We start from the raw sequence: 17,816 nt of genomic DNA, 5'->3' as shown, positions 1-17,816 counted from the left end.
CTGGAAGCTTGCAGGTCAGGCTGGATGAATGCTGGAAGCTTGCAGGTCAGGCTGGATGAATGCTGGAAGCTTGCAGGTGAATGCTGCTGGGTGAATGCTGGAAGCTTGCAGGTGAATGCTGCTGGGTGAATGCTGGAAGCCTGCAGGTAAATGCTGCTGGGTGAATGCTGGAAGCTTGCAGGAGAGGCTGGATGAATGCTGGGAGCTTGCAGGTCAGGCTGGATGAATGCTGGAAGCTTGCAGGAGAGGCTGGATGAATGCTGGAAGCTTGCAGGTCAGGCTGGATGAATGCTGGAAGCTTGCAGGTAGGATGAATGAGTGCTGGGTGAATGCTGCTGGAATGCTGAAGCTTTGCAGGTCAGGCTAGATGCTTGTAGGTGAGGCTGGCTGACTGCTTGTAGATTGCCGGTGCGGCTGGATGAATGCTGGAAAAATGCAGGTGGGAAGGGTGGATGGATCGAAGTCCGGGTGCGTTGGTGGAGAGTGTCTAACCTGACTAGCGTCCTGAAGGGGTGGAGAGTCTTGTTGTAGATGTTTGTTACGATGCTGTGGAGACTGGAATGGATAGGAGTTGGTTTGAGTGGTACTTTTATTCCATATGGCTGAAAACTGTTAGCTCCATACCTTTGCTAGCTGCTACCTTTGTTGTAGATAGAACACTCCGCAGGTAAGACTCGGGCCTCCTCGGGGCTGAAACAAAGGGGCGAGACAAAGGGGCAGGCCCCTTTGTCGCGCTCCTTAGGCGCGCGACGCACGGCGCCGGTCTTCCTCTGATTTAAAGCCCCTCTGGGCTGGCTCCTATTGGAGGCTGGCTTCGACGGGCGGGGCTTCCTATCGCGGCGATTTTTGGCGCGGAGAGGAGATGTTAAAGTCTCTGTAGGTACTTATCTTTTTGCCTCGCTGTCTGCGCTGGGCCTCCTGGGGGAGGAGGGTGCTTTTGCAAGCCTTCCCCCAGCGGGGCTCAGCGCCGATCGCGCAGGCTGAAGCAGCAAGCAGCAGCAGCGTTCAAAGGGAAATGGCGCCGGTCTTCCTCTGGTTTAAAGCCCCTCTGGGCTGGCTCCTATTGGAGGCTGGCTTCGGCGGGCGGGGCTTCCTATCGCGGCGAATTTTGGCGCGGAGAGGAGATGTTAAAGTCTCTGTAGGTACTTATCTTTTTGCCTCGCTGTCTGCGCTGGGCCTCCTGGGGGAGGAGGGTGCTTTTGCAAGCCTTCCCCCGGCGGGGCTCGGCGCCGATCGCGCAGGCTGAAGCAGCAAGCAGCAGCAGCGTTCAAAGGGAAATGGCGCCGGTCTTCCTCTGGTTTAAAGCCCCTCTGGGCTGGCTCCTATTGGAGGCTGGCTTCGGCGGGCGGGGGCTTCCTATCGCGGCGATTTCTGGCGCGGAGAGAGAGATGTTAAAGTCTCTGTAGGTACTTATCTTTTTGCCTCGCTGTCTGCGCTGGGCCTCCTGGGGAGGAGGGTTGCTTTTGCAAGCCTTCCCCGGGCGGGGCTCGGCGCCGCTCGCGCAGGCTGACGCAGCAAGCAGCAGCAGCGTTCACAGGGAAATGGCGCCGGTCTTCCTCTGGTTTAAAGCCCCTCTGGGCTGGCTCCTATTGGAGGCTGGCTTCGGCGGGAGGGGCTTCCTATCGCGGCGATTTTTGGCGCGGGAGAGGAGATGTTAAAGTCATCTGTAGGTACTTATCTTTTTGCCTATCGCTGTCTGCGCTGGGCCTCCTGGGGGGAGGAGGGTGCTTTTGCAAGCCTTCCCCGGGGGGCTCGGCGCCGATCGCGCAGGCTGAAGCAGCAAGCAGCAGCAGCGTTCAAAGGGAAATTGGCACCGGCCTTCCTCTGGTTTAAAGCCCCTCTGGGCTGGCTCCTATGGAGGCTGGCTTCGGCGGGCGGGGGCTTCCTATCGCGGCGATTTTTGGCGCGGAGAGGAGATGTTAAAGTCTCTGTAGGTACTTATCTTTTTGCCTCGCTGTCTGCGCTGGGCCTCCTGGGGGAGGAGGGTGCTTTTGCACCCTCCTCCCCCAGGAGACTTTATGGATTCTTTGCCTGATACTTTGCCTGATTCTTTGCCTGATACTTTTAATAATGATCAACTGTTTCCAACCAATAAAATAAATATGGTTATTGTAGACGATTTCATGGCTTCTGCTTGTAAAGTGATGAAATCGAGAAAGCCTTCACACAATACGTGCATCACAGAAATCTGAGTATTATATATATTGTACAACAAGGTTTTCTGTCAAGGCAAACAAGCAGAACTATAGCCTTAAATACCAAATATATGGTGCTCTTTAAGAATCCTAGAGACAAGTTGCAAATCGCTATTTTAGCCAGACAGATGTACCCTGGTAAGTCACGCTTCTTTTTAGAAGCCTTTGAGGATGCCATCAGAAAGCCATATGGATATCTCATCGTGGATTTAAATGCTACGAGCCCTGAGCGCTACAGACTGAGAACAAACATCTTTCCACCAGAATGGACCACGGTATATTGTGAAAAAACACAACCCCTCCATAAAAGAAGTGAATATATATTCTCCCCCCCACATATTTGTTTGTGTGTCCCAGAGATCATGTCTGCTCGCTTTAAAGCGGAACCTAGCCCTTTTTAAAACTTTTAGTTCAAGCCTCTCCGCAATGGAGAAAAGCTATCCTAAAGGCCGCTTCTAACGATTTAGTGGGGGGTCATAGCAGAGATAGCAAATGTTGCTTACCTGATGTAACAGGTGTTTCTCACAGGACAGCAGGATGTTAGTCCTCACCAAATGGGTGACATCGAGGATGGAGCCCAACCACGGAAAACTTCTGTCAAAGTTTCAGGAACTTTGACTGGCCCCTACTGGGCATGCCCAGCACGGCACTAACCCTGCAGCCAGCAGGGGTCTCCCTTCAGTCTTGTTTCAAAGCTACAGGCAGTGCCGAAAAATAAAATAAAAACGAACCCAACACCGCGGGGGTGGCGGGCGGGTTTCGTGAGGACTAACATCCTGCTGTCCTGTGAGAACACCTGTTACATCAGGTAAGCAACATTTGCTTTCTCACAGGACAAGCAGGATGGTTGTCCTCACAAATGGGGTGAGTACCGAGCTGAGGATGTCCTGACTTACACCAAATGTACCCAACGGCGTGCAACAGGCACAACAACTGGGGTGGAATTTGGGGAAGGGCATCCGCACCCTACCGGGAAGGTGGAAGGGTATTGGTACATCATGTTGGAAAAAGGTTACGCAAGACAGATTGGCCGAAGATGGAATCCTGTCTTCCAGCTTTGTCCAAACAATAGTGGGCTGCAAATGTATGGAGTGAACTCCAGGTGGCAGCCTTGCAGATGTCAGGAAGCGGCACCGATCGAAGGTGTGCTACTGAAATCGCCATGGCCCTCACAGAGTGTGCTTTGACACTGTCTTGGAAAGGAATGCCTGCTTGCTGATAGCAAAAGGAAATGCAGTCCGCCAACCAGGAGGAAAGAGCCTGCTTACCCACAGGTTGTCCTAACTTGTTAGGATGGAAAGAGACGAATAATTGAGTGCTCTTCCTGTGAGAAACTGTACGGTCTAGATAAAAGGCTAGAGCACGTTTACAGTCTAAAGTATGCAGAGTCTGTTCCCCGGAGTTGGAGTGGGGCCTGGGAAAGAAGATAGGTAGTATGATGGATTGATTGATGTGAAACTCCGAAACTACCTTAGGTAAAAATTTAGGGTGAGTGCGGAGTATCGCCCGGTCCTGCAGGAGTTTAGTGTAAGGCGGATAGGTGACTAGGGCCTGTGACTCACTAACCCTGCGAGCGGAAGTGATAGCCAAAAGGAATAACACTTTCCATGTGAGATATTTTAGGTCACAGGAGTGGAGAGGTTCGAAAGGTGGCTTCATAAGGCGACCAAGAACCAGATTAAGGTCCCAAGATGGGGCCGGAGGACGTAAAGGTGGTTTCAAATGGAGCAAGCCTTTAAGAAAGCGTGTTACAAGGGGTTGTACTGATATAGGAACACCCCCTATACCTTTATGGAAGGTGGCTACCGCACTAACATGCATTCTTATGGAAGAGGTCTTTAGGCCTGATTCCGATAGATGCCATAAATAGTCCAAGAATCTAGAGATTGGACAGGAAAGGGGATCAAGGGCCTGAGAAGTGCACCATGATGTGTACCTTTTCCATTTGTAGGAGTACGATTTCCTTGTGGAAGGCTTTCGTGAAGCTATCAGGACACGAGAAACTGAATCTGAAAGGTTAAATGGCTGAAGGACTAACCTTTCAACATCCATGCCGTCAGGGACAAGGCTTGGAGGTTGGGATGGAGGAGGCATCCGTCGTTTTGAGTGAGCAGATGCGGGTCCTTTCCCAGAGGAATGTGCCTGCGGATGGAGAGATCCTGGAGTATGGGAAACCACACTTGGCGGGGCCAGTGCGGTGCTATCAGGATCATAGTTCCCTTGTCCTGACGCAGCTTCACGAGAGTCTTTGACACAAGAGGAAGTGGAGGGAATGCATAGAGCAGACCGGTTGTCCACTTGAGGGAGAATGCATCTCTCGGTCAAGAGTGCTGGCTCCGAATGAGAGAGCAATAATTGTCCTCTTTGTGGTTCTGAGGGGACGCAAAGAGGTCTATGTGAGGATAACCCCACTTGTGAAACAGAGAGGTCGCTACCAGAGGATTGAAGGACCACTCGTGTGGTTGGAAGACACGGCTTAGCCGGTCTGCCAATACATTGTCTACTCCCGGCAGGTAGGTGGCCCTGAGGTACATGGAGTGGGAGAGGGCTTCTGCCCAAATCTGCGCAGCCTCCTGACACAACTGGAAGGAGCCTGTGCCTCCCTGCTTGTTTATGTACCACATGGCCACCTGGTTGTCTGAATTAAAATTGCATGGTTTGACAGGCAAGTTTGAAAAGTCCTGAGAGCATAGCGAATGGCTCGCAGCTCCAGGAAATTGATCTGGTGTTTGGCTTCCTCTAGTGACCAGAGTCCTTGAGTTTGCAGATTGTTTACATGGGCTCCCCAACCGATGTTGGAAGCGTCGGTGGTGAGGATTAATTGGGGATCTGGTGGAAGAAAAGGCAAGCCCTGTAGGAGGTTGCACTGATTCGTCCACCAGGCAAGAGATAGACGGAGCATGTTTGTGATGCGAACAATGGAGGACAGAGGCTGAACAGCTTGGGTCCATTGTGATCATAGAGTCCATTGTGTGACTCTCATGGCCAGACGAGCCATGGGAGTCACATGAACTGAGGAAGCCATGTGTCCCAGTAGAACAAGGAATTGACGAGCTGTTGCTGTGTGTTGAGACTGCAGCTGGCAAGCTAGGGACACAAGGGCTTGAGCTTGTTGATGAGGAAGGAAGGCCTTTGCCTGTAAGGTGTCCAAGTCTGCCCCAATGAAGGATAAGATTTGAGATGGGACTAAGTAGGATTTCTCGTAATTGACAAGAAACCCTAGAGATAGCAAAGTTTGAATGGTTAGGGTCAGGGAGGACCGAGCAATCTGCTGGGTTGGGGCCCTGACTAACCAATCGTCCAGGTAGGGGTAGACGTGGACACCTTCCTTCCTGAGGAACGCTGCAACCACCACGAGGCATTTGGTGAAGACCCGTGGCGCAGATGCCAGGCCGAAAGGTAGCACTCGTTATTGGTAGTGATTTCGGCCTACTAGAAAACGCAGGTATTTTCGATGAGATTGCGTGATTGCAATGTGGGTATATGCGTCTTTCAGGTCTAGAGAGCATAGCCAATCCCCTCTCTGCAGCAGAGGGAGAAGCGAGCCCAGGGTTACCATCTTGAATTTCTCCTTGCAAAGGTACTTGTTGAGGGCCCGGAGGTCGAGGATCGGACGAAGTCCCCCTGACTTTTTTGGGATCAGGAAGTACCTGGAATAGAACCCCAGTCCTTGTTGTAAGGGAGGAACGGGTTCTATAGCGTTTGACTGTAGGAGAAGAGAAACTTCCTGCTCTAAAAGAACAGAATGATCTGTGTGACTCCACGCCTGTAGAGGTGGGGAGTCGGAAGGAAGAGTCAGGAAGTTGAGATGGTAACCCTGTGCAATTATTGCTATCACCCACTGATCGGTGGTGATGTAATGCCACCTTTCCAGAAAGTGGCACAGACGACCTCCCACTGGAATGGCTGGAAGAGGGGTTTGGCAAGTGCTCTCCAGGCAAAAGTCAAAAACCAGCAGCAGGGCCAGGTTGTGGAGCTGCTGCAGGCTTTGGTTTACGAGTCTGGCAAGGTTGAGTCTTATGATAAGATCTCGCTGGCCTAGCCTTAGCTGATGGGGGATAATACTTTCGTTGCCTGAAGAAAGACTTTTTGGAGTCTTTCCTAGATGGCTGTTTAGGAGGCAAGTCAGGAGGGATAGACGAGAGCTGTTTTAGTGTCTCATGATGATCCTTTAGTGCAGCAACAATTTGCTGAATCTGCTCACCAAACAGATTATCCCCTAGACAGGGTAAGTCAGAAAGTCTGTCTTGAACCTCTGGTCGTAGGTCAGATGACTTAAGCCAAGCCCAGCGTCTGGCGGAGATGGCTGCAGCAGAAAGTCTAGTGGAAGCATCAAAGACGTCATAAGCGGTTCTTATTTCGTGCTTCCCTGCTTCAAATCCCTTATTTAGGAGGGACTGGAGCTGCGGCTGGAACTGTTCTGGCAAAGCATCTGAGTACTCCTGCATCTGCTTGAGAATGACCCTATTGTATTGTGTCATATATAGCTGATAGGAAGCTATTCTGGAAATCAGCATAGCTCCTTGGTACACTTTCCGGCCTATACTATCGAGGAATTTATTTTCCTTGGTAGGAGGTATGGAAGAATGTGGTTTTAAGCGTTTAGCTTTCTTTTGGGCTGATTCTACCACAACAGAGTGATGATCTAATTGAGGTTTTTGAAAGCCTGGTGCTGACTGTACAAGATAGGTAGAGTCAGCTTTCTTGTTTACTGGAGGGACAGATCCAGGAGATTCCCAATTCTATTTCAAAAGGTCTAGAAAAACCTGATGAATGGGAATAGAGGTTAAGATTTTTGGGGCATCCAGGAATTGCAATTCCATCATCTGGTGCCTGTCATCTTGTTCAGATTGAAGTTGAAAAGGGACTAATTCTGACATTTCCTTCACGAAGTTTATGAAAGAGAGGTCCTCAGGGGGAGAACGCTTTCTACTCTCTGCTGGAGAGGGTGGTGAAGGCAAATCATCGGTGTCAGTAGAGGTATCATCACCCCAAGTGTCATAAGGATCACGAGGAGGTTGAATATCTGAAGGCCCCGGTTGAGGCTCCGAGAAACCGGAGGGAATCACCGGGGGTATCGAGGAAAACCTCGATGGAATCGGTGCCGGTGTCGGCATCGAAGGAATCGGTGTCGGCATCGGTATTCTCGGTGGAGCTGATGTGCTTATCGCCCCCGAGGAATGTATCGGTGGCGAGGGACGACAAGGCATCGATGGAACTACCCCCGAAGGGGGAATCCGATACGGTGTTTCTCCACCCGATGACCTCGGTGACCCGGGTAGTACCGGTGGAAGGGCTTTAGCAAGCGCTTCCATACGGGCGAGCAGCGGTGCTAGCGCTGCTGGAATTGGGTCAGTGACCGGTTTCCACCGTCGGTGCCGGAGTCGGTGCCAAAGGAGGCTGGAACCGTAGCATCTCCTTGTCGATGGCCTCCTGGACCAGCCGGGTCCAGTTCTGCCCGGAGACCTGGGGTAACAAGACCCGGCTCGACGGGAGAGGGAGGCTGAGGCTGAGCCGGAGGGGACCACCGTCATCGGTGGAATCGCGGCTCCCAAACCCCGAGGGGGTGAGGGTTGCCTCGGTGTCTGCGAGACAGGAATGGACGGTGCCGCTTCTGCTCTAGACTTTTTTGGCGGTGGCTCGGCCGGTGCGGAGGTCGATGACGTCGATTCCTCAACGGGCCGAGACTTATGACGTCGATGGCGATGTTTCTCCTTCCGATCCCCTCGAGCATCAGGGGAAGGGACGGGAGTCGATGGCCGTGAAGACATCGATGGCGGACGGTCACCGGAGGGCTGTCGATGATGATGAGACCTCGACGGTGCTGGTTCCGATGACGTCGATGCAATCGATGGCGTTGGGGTGCGAGCATGGAAGAGGAGCCCCATCTTCTCCATCCTGGCTTTGCGACCTTTTGGAGTCATTAGGGCGCATTTGGTGCAAGTCAGGACATCATGCTCACTTCCTAAACACAAAACACAGACTCTGTGCGGGTCTGTGATTGACATAGTTCGGGTACTGTCCGGACACCGACGGAACCCCGACGCCATGGGCCAAAAAATTTAGCCGCGGGACTGTCGACTGCCAACAGGCCTCGAGGGCCAAACTCGACGTAAGTCGACTAAACGACGGCAAAAACTCACCGAAGTTCCGCGGACCGAAAATTTGAAGAAGGGAGACCCCTGAGGGGCAAATTTTCTTCAGAATTCCAAATTCCTGTCAGGAACGTGGTTAAGAGCTCTTCTACCGCGTGGCTACTGCTGCGCGGAAAAAAGAAGACTGAAGGGAGACCCCTGCTAGCTGCAGGGTTAGTGCCGTGCTGGGCATGGCCCAGTAGGGGCCAGTCAAAGTTCCTGAAACTTTGACAGAAGTTTTCCGTGGTTGGGCTCCATCCTCGATGTCACCCATTTGTGAGGACAACCATCCTGCTTGTCCTGTGAGAACGCATTAAACACTCTGAAAGGTAATGTTCCTTTATCACAACAGCAGATAAATATCTTGAAAAGGAAACGCCAAGCCATAAGGATTCTGGGTGATAAAAGAATAACACTTAAGAAAAAAAAGAAGCTGGTGAAACAGTCGGGAGGGTTTATCGGGCCTCTGTTAGGATTCGCATTACCACTCATCACGGGCCTTTTGAGCTAAAACACTAATGCAGTACACAGAAAAAATGTATTTAGTGCCTAGTCAACAACTTGACCGTTTGAGAAGCCCTTCAGTTCATGAGGAAAATATTAGAACCACAGCTGTTCAAAGACTCGATGAAGAAATGAAAGGTATACTTCAAAGTTCTGGTATGTCTGAATATGAGAAAGCCAAACGCTATTCAGAAGTGCTACAGCGCTATCTGTTGCTTAACAGACACGGAGAAATGGAAAAAGAAAGAATAAATCTGTATCTACCCCTACAGGATGATACAGCAACCTCTGCATTTCTAGAGCACAAAAGCCCCCCAGACCCCATCCTGCAGGAAGTGTTAAATAGCATCAGCATGCACTGTAGAAAAAATGCAGAAATACTGCTCAATAAACTGTCAAAGAATAAGGACATTGCATCCTGGGAGAGTAATGGGACTTTTGTATACAAGGGAAACCCTGTAAGCGGCTCTAACCTATTAGACCTGGTTCGTGGAGCTACACAGACCCGTGCTCTTTCACATCGGAGGATACCCAAAGGTTGGGGAGAGTTCATGCAAACCCTGGCAGAATTAAACATGCCCTCCACCGTCATGGGTAATCCAGCCAACAGGGATCTGCTGGTACAACTCAAGGAAAATCCTTCAGCGACAACTGTTGAAATGTACACAAAGACTGTAAAGTGCAAAGACCCCCTTCCCCGTAAAAGATGTAAAGTACTTGACACAAACAGATGGTTGAAGGTGTAATTATATCTTTTCAAATAAAAAAGGCTAACACTGGTTAGCAATATACTTGACTGAAAACGGCACAGGAGAATAGACTATAGACGTTTGGTTTGTTTTTCAAAAAAACTCTTAAGAGAGATTGTTTTTATTTAGGATTAGTACAACATTCTTGGTATGGTACACACATCTGGGGGGCATGAAACAGACAGCGAAAAGATTTAGACATACAATATGTTCTCTGTTTGTTGTTTTTTTACAAATTGTAAAACCATTTTGTCATTTTGCAATGGTTCTTCAGAATACATTTTAAAAATATTTTCAAAAGACAGCCCTTTATAGCGTTGATGTAGGAAAAACACACAATGGTTACCGCAGGTTGTAGATACCGGGTGTTGCAATTGTTTGCTGCTGTATAAAACATCCTCACAATGTTTATTGAAAAAGTTCATAATACTGTTAGGGAAGAACAAGCTATCAGGCTGTTGCCCATAGGAATCAAAAAATTCTCCTGTGCCGTTTTCAGTCACGTATATTGCTAACCAGTGTTCTCCAGGAAGGTCGTGGGGGTGGGTATTTACCACCAAGCTTGCAGGTTTCCTTTCTATTTGTACATCAGACAGCCAGTCACTGGGTAGGACGTCTACAAAAGATTTTGTAACATACGGATCCTTCTTTAAAATACGGTAGATCTGTACGGTGTTCATCATCATAGGTAATCAAAAAGTACGTTCCTTCTGTGGTTAATTTCTATCACGTTGTCAAAGACACCATACACAATCATATTTACCGTGTGTGGCAAAGCGAAGGCAAAATGGATTTCAGCCCGCAGATTACCGGTTTTAATCAAAGAGTAGTGGTCCGTGCACTCTTGGTCGGGTGATAGGTCAACGGCCAGTTAGGTATAACCTTGGTAAAACTCTTGACGATCAATCAAGAGAGCACTGTCTTTCAAATGTTTACCCGTCGCTTGAACCAGCTGCATGTATTCTCTGATACAACAGCCATTATCGAAATCCGGTTGGAGAGGTTTCCCTGGGACTTGCTCACCATCCACATACAGCGCAGCAAAGTTAATATCGTAATGTTTAAAATTGAAGGGGTTTTTAGAGTAATTACCGCTGAAAGCGTCATTATCCACAAAGCCCAATACGATAATTTTGGGTAATTGTCCCAAAAAGAGGTTTTCCTGGTTAGTCATACGGGCGCCAGCCGGTATGCTAAAGACTTTCCAGACTTACACGGTCCACGGCGTACTTGACATTAGCTCTCAGCAGCGCTTCTGCATGCCCCAAGCGCACTCCCGGGGACACTTTCACTCTCCTTACAAAGAGGGCTGCAGATAAAATAAGGAGTTTGTACCTCTCGTTGGCATCTCCGCTCATTAAGCAGAACGTATCTTTAGAACATAAGAAAATGCCATACTGGGTCAGACCAAGGATCCATCAAGCCCAGCATCCTGTTTCCAACAGTGGCCAATCCAGGTCATAAGAACCTGGCAACTACCCAAAAACTAAGTCTATTCCATGTAACCATTGCTAATGGCAGTGGCTATTCTCTAAGTGAACTTAATAGCAGGTAATGGACTTCTCCTCCAAGAACTTATCCAATCCTTTTTTAAACACAGCTATACTAACTGCACGAACCACATTCTCTGGCAACAAATTCCAGAGTTTAATTGTGCGTTGAGTAAAAAAGAACTTTCTCCGATTAGTTTTAAATGTGCCCCATGCTAACTTCATGGAGTGTTCCCTAGTCTTTCTACTATCCGAAAGAGTAAATAACCGATTCACATCTACCCGTTCTAGACCTCTCATGATTTTAAACACCTCTATCATATCCCCCCTCAGTCGTCTCTTCTCCAAGCTGAAAAGTCCTAACCTCTTTAGTCTTTCCTCATAGGGGAGTTGTTCCATTCCCCTTATCATTTTGGTAGCCCTTCTCTGTACCTTCTCCATCGCAATTATATCTTTTTTGAGATGCGGCGACCAGAATTGTACACAGTATTCAAGGTGCGGTCTCACCATGGAGCGATACAGAGGCATTATGACATTTTCCGTTTTATTCATCATTCCTTTTCTAATAATTCCCAACATTCTGTTTGCTTTGTTCCGCGTTAGTTTAATTTTCACATCCACACCATTTATGAGCAGCTTTTCTTGAAAAAACAGATCGCTATGTAAATGTCCCAGAAGCTCTACTTTATGGCTATCGGCTGTAAAAACAGCTCTTTCGGTAAAACCTTTATTACGGGATCCCACGTCTCTCACTTCATGGTTTCCGGCTGTGTCTTTATAAAACAGACCGCTTGTAAACTGTGTTTTGAGAGGACCCTCACCATAATTGAGAAACAGTGCTATGAGGGCTCTGTAAGGGTAACAGTTGTTGCTCTGACTAATGAGTCTATCTCCGAGAGTGACATCCAGCTGGCTAAAAATAGAGGCTATTGGATAGTTCACGAGAGCTACTTTGGCCCCTACATCAAGATCGAACCCATCTTCGTTCACGATTTTGCAGGTCAGGTACAGCAACGTGTTGTTCAAATCCAGTTAATCCTCGCCATGTCTGGCTATATAAAAATCTAAAGGGGCTGTTTCTGACAAGGCAGATAATGGCGGAATCTCCACATAAACACTTTTTTCTATGCTGGTTTGGGTGGGGGCCAGTTGAAACAGATCCAGTTCTGATTTCAAGCATTCTTCAGACCCCTGATGTACAAAAGCCATAGTTTTTAGAATACATCTTGCTTCTTGGCGAAGAGGTTTCTCTTCTTAGCCTTGCGGTTAGTCTTTTGAGACTTGACACGTTTGGTCGTCTTTGTTTTAAAAGGTTCAGGAGGCCCCTGTTGATTGGTTCTCTTTCTTTTAACAGCTCTTCTAATAACCACTAATCCTGACCCCTCCTGCTCTGTGTTATTGTTCATTTTATGCAGAACCGCCGTTGTGACACGGCCCATAACATCTTTGGCGATGTTTTTTGCTGCACTTTTCACATGAGATTTAACAATCTCAAAACCCCTTCTCAAAAGAGGTATTGCTTTTCTAAAGAGACTACGAAAAATACCACATATCCCAGCCCCGTACATGACCGGAGCGCCGTAATACCCCGAAAGGCCTTCACCGGCCTGTGCTGCATAGTAATTTCTGTATGCGCCAGGGTCCCCGTAGTCTTTAACCACAACCATTTTAAAAAACAGTTTTCCGGGGTCGCAGGTGTAGCTTAAGGATCACTTTCCCATAGCGAAATGAGACGTGTTGGTTTTGGTCCGTCTTTATTTCAAATGTTATGGTGTCTATGTGCTGCTTGTTCACAGGAACATAATGCGGTTTATCATAAGTGAAGGTGATAAACTCGTCCTTACCACCTTTAGCGGGGACACAGCGAAGTAGCTGCACAAAATGATCTCCCACCAACTGGTGCTCTACAATATCCGTGTACAGGTATAGGGTATTAAACCCTCCTGTGATATCCGTTGGAAATAGCGAGCGCTTCGTATTCGTTTTAGCTTCTAGCCCCAAAATGGTCGCCAAGTCACCCCCTGCAGAAATTACAGCGTTGTCCTCTGACTTTAATTTGATTCTTGGGATATTATTTATTTATTTATTTATTTTTAGATTTTTATATACCGGTGTTCCTATATGAAATAAAGATCACATCGGTTTACATTGAAACAGAACATGAAAATTGCCAAAAGGCATTACATAGAACAAGGTTATGAAACTTGGAACAGTGTACATAAGTTCAAAATTTAACAATAACGTTGTAACATTGATGACCAAAAGATAGAGAAAAAAAAAAAAAAAAAAAAAAGACTTAAACAATTAAGTTGACAGGTCTTATTGAGCATAAAAATTATAACGTATAAGTGAGAAAGTCTCAAGTGTCCTGCAGCAAGAGATTAGATACCGAAGTAGGTAGTGGTATGGAAAATGGGGGTTTGTGAAGAAGATATGTTCTTGCTGGTTGGAGGGGAAAAAATGATGATCATGGTCCTGGAAAAACTTGGCTAAAGAGCCAGGTTTTAAGTTTTTTTTTGAATGAAGAGTGGCAGAACTCAAGCCGAATGTCTGGTGGGAGCGCATTCCATTGAATGGGGCCTGCTGTAGATATGGCACGTTTATGATGCGAGGATTTTGTTGAAGGTACATAGAGTGTGCCTTTATATGCTCCTCTGATGGGTCTAGAGGAGGAGTGAGGGCGTAGTTGGTTACATAATTGAAGAGGAGAGATATTGTGAATGGATTTATGAATTACGGTGAGTACTTTATATAGGATCCTTTGCTTTATAGGCAGCCAGTGGAGGAGCTTGAGAATGGGGGTGATGTGATCTCTTTTATTCGTATTGGTAAGGATTCTGGCTGCAGAGTTCTGTAGCATTTGGAGGGGTTTGATGGATGAATATGGAAGGCCAAAGAGAAGCGAATTGCAATAGTCGACTTTTGATAGAATAATGGCTTGTAGGACCATCCGAAAATCGTTGAAATAAAGAAGAGGCTTCAATTTTTTTAAGACTTGTAACTTATAAAAACAGTCTTTGGTGGTTGTGCTTATGAATTTTTTAAAATTGAGCTGATTGTCTAGCATGATACCTAGATCTCGAACATGTGGTGAGTGATTTAATATGGGAGTGGATGAGTTGAGTAGGTCAGCTGGGTTTAGAAGTTTGATGTTGATGTCTTGATTGATGATTAGGATCTCAGTTTTGTTGTTGTTAAGAATGAGACAAAGGCTGGAGAGAAGATGATTGATCTGTTGCAAACAATTGTTCCAGTGAGCCAAGGTTTTTTGTAAGGATTCTGAGATTGGGATGAGTATCTGGATGTCATCCGCGTAGAGATAGTGAGTTAGGTTTAGTTTAGTAAGTAGATGACATAGAGGTAAGAGGTAAATGTTGAAGAGGGTAGGGGAAAGGGAGGAACCCTGAGGGACCCCCCGGTTGGAAGGGATCGGTTGTGATTCTTTGTTGTTAATCTTTACTTTGAATTGTCTATTTGCTAGGAAGGATTTGAACCAGCTGAAGACTGTTCCTTTAATGCCTATATCTGCCAGACATTTTAATAGAGATGAATGGTTGACAGTGTCAAAGGCTGCAGAGAGATCTAGTAGTATCAAAAGATGTGGTTGTTTTTTGTCCATATTAGATAGAATAGAATCGGTAAGAGAGATAAGGAGAGATTCAGTGCTTAACGATTTCCGAAAGCCATACTGGGAAGATACAAGAATGTTGTTTTCTTCCAAATATTCAGATAGTTGTTTATTGACTATCTTTTCCATAATTTTGGCGATCAATGGCAGATTAGCTATTGGGCGGAAGTTAGCTGGATCTGTGGTTGGAAGGTTAGGTTTTTTAAGTAGAGGTTTGAGAATGGCTAATTTAAGTTGGTCAGGAACTAGACCCTGGGAGAGAGAGCAGTTAATGATGTCTGCAATTGGTTTTGATATGGAGTTTCTTATTGCGATGAGAAGGTTAGTAGTTATATTATATATATATATATATATATATATATATATATATAATATATATATATTATATATATTATATATAGTTAGTAGTTATATTGGGGTCATAGATGATTCTTGGTGCCATGGGTTTGAGGAGACTGCTCATGTCGTGGTTCATTTGATCCGTCAGGTTTTGAACGGTTGCATAATACCCTCTTCGTACAACAAAGTGATGCTCCGTGCTTCCTTCACCCGTGGTGACAACATATTTATGGTCTTCTTTAATATTATCCCATGTGTTCGGGTACTGTATTTCCACCAGACCCACTTCCCACGGACTCTGTAGGTCCAAAGGTCTAGCTAATTGTGTGGTGAAATTAGAGCTGTTGTTTTGTGGAAATATTCTCACAGAGGCGTTACTAGGCAGCGTTATGTAAAATCCCCCTTCATTCATTTTTTTTCTTTTTATGAGTCAAGGCCTTTTCAAATCAAATGTTTTGAATCTCTGATGCTTTTATCCAGCTGTTAAATTTTTCGGGCCATCCTCGCCATTTCACAAAGCACTGCTTGTTCTTACCTCTCCCTTTTACCTTTAGAACCTTATCAACGCAGTATATTCTGTCCTGTTGAGGGCTGACTTTCTGTAATTCTTCAGGATAAAAAGAACCTTGAATGGTTTCCTCACCATAATCTTGTATCTTGTACACTGTTTTCTGCCCCATGCTTAAGACGCCAGTTATTATAAATATCTAATCTGTCCATGTTTGTTCATAACCTTTTTCAAATTTCCCTTTAGTTTTTGACAGTCTAACATGATCCCCCTTTTTTAAAAAAGGCTTAGCAGTTTCATGTTTGTTGTTATTGCCGTAGATTACTTTCCAGAACCGCAGAGAGTTTGAGGTTGTTACATCGATGGGGCGGGCCTGTATTGTTCGGTGAAAACTGTGATTGTAACTGTTCATAAAAGCCGGAAGCACATCTTCATATCGAAAAGTGTTGCGCGCTGTAAAGTATCGCCACATTTTGGATTTTAAAGTCCTGTTAAATCTCTCCACAACCGCTGCCTTAACATCGTTGTTGGTCACAAAATGATGAATGCCTCTGTATTTTAACAAACTCTTCACAGAGCAGTTTAAAAATTCTTTACCTCTGTCTGTTTGTATTTTGTTGGGAACACGACCACCTTTAAATATACTTTCAAAGGCCTCGGCCACTTCACGACCTGTTTTTGTTTTAAGGGTCACAACCCATGCGTATTTTGATAAAACATCTATTACCGTCAAAATGTATTTGTAGCCTCTGTTATAACCAGACAAGGCTGTCATGTCAACCAGATCTGCTTGCCATTGTGAATCCATATCTGGCACTATGGTTTTATTTCTTTTAAATCGTACCCTAGCAGGTTTGTGTAAAGAATAAGCATCTTGTTCTGTAAGCCAATCAATCACCTGTTTCTTGGTCACAGACGGCATACATGTTTTAGCTGCCTGCAAAAGAGGTGTTATACCGCCAAAGCTACCTTTAGATCCTGGGTCATTATAAATTTTCTTTAAGATCCGCTGGTGCATTCTTGTTTTTTTATATGGCTGTAAATACAGAGGTCTGTTTTTTTTTAAAACAAAACTAAAGCCTTGTGCTTTACCATTGCAAACCTACACCCCCCACTGCTTTCAATTATCTTCTTCTCAGGTCTGGGGGCAGGGAGGGTTGAGGCATGTATCTACAGAGAGGGGAGGAGGGAAGGGGTGTGGGGAAGATTCTCCCTGTCTCTGTGTACAGAATGAGTCACAGCTTCCTGCCAGCTGTCTGGTAACTTTTATTGGGGCATGCCTATCTACAGTGAGGGCTTGGAGGGGGTGGGCTTGGACTTCTGGTGACATCACTGGGGGGCTTGGCTTGGGGGTTTGAGTGACAGCGTACCCATAGACTACTCCGGTCCCTGATCTTTGGAAAAAAAAAAAAAGCCTGTCTTTTGCAAAGTTTGATCGTGCCTATGTGAAAAAATACATTGCAGTTCACCACATGTAGCTTCAAGCAATCACTTGTTTTAAAAACCAAATCCTTGACAACAGAATGAGCCACAGTTTTCCTGCCTCCTAACAGCTTGTATTTTTTTTTTTTTTAAAAGAGGGGCTAGAAAAAAAGCATATTTCCTGCTCTGTCATCATTAAAAGACGTAAGGATGTTCTAGGGGCACATTTTAAAAGCATACTTCCGGCTCTGACATCATTAAAAGGCATCAGGATGTTCTAGGAGCGCATATTTCGGGACTTTTGTATTGTACTTCCGGTGAAATCATCAATAACAGGCAGAGTCCATTAATTCTGACATCTTTAAAAAAGCGACAGGACCCTTTCTGATGACGTTTTAGGGGGTGTGTTTTTGGGGGGTGGTGTGGGGGTGGACTTTCGGTGATGTCATACCCGTGACGTCACAGGGGGGTGTGGCTTGGGGCTGGGGTGTGGGCGGGGCCATCCGTGACATCATGGGGCAGTTTGGGGGTGGGGTGTAGGAGGGGCTCCCCATTCACTTCTATTGGGGGGAGGAGCATCAATGGGGTCTGGGGCGGGGCCTGGGGCAGAAGGGGTGTGACATGGGGCATGGTCGAGGGCAGGATGAGGCAGGAGGGGGCGTTGCCACACCCCCATTCACTTCTATAGGGAGTGGGTGGGGCATGGGCGGGGCTTAGACTGGAAGTGAACGCTGATTGGCTGCTGTCATCCTTATCTCACCTGTCAATCAGTTTGATTGATCGTGTACCCATTATACTACTTTCCCACCTGCGTATGAAGCATTAAGCAAAAATGTCTAGTTTTCTA

General features: G+C 46.6%; 1 protein-coding gene across 9 annotated transcripts in view; it reads right to left on the bottom strand.

Moving 5' to 3' along the window:
- The window catches only part of MTMR3 (myotubularin related protein 3), a 334,346-nt gene that overhangs the window by 127,668 nt on the left and 188,862 nt on the right, over positions 1-17,816 (bottom strand). The window lies entirely within an intron of this gene.

The sequence above is a fragment of the Rhinatrema bivittatum genome, chromosome 11 (genome assembly GCF_901001135.1).
Source record: "Rhinatrema bivittatum chromosome 11, aRhiBiv1.1, whole genome shotgun sequence".
In the NCBI taxonomy this organism is placed as follows: domain Eukaryota; kingdom Metazoa; phylum Chordata; class Amphibia; order Gymnophiona; family Rhinatrematidae; genus Rhinatrema; species Rhinatrema bivittatum.
The sequence above is the reverse complement of the archived record's forward strand: the minus strand, read 5'-3'. Positions and strand labels throughout refer to the sequence as shown.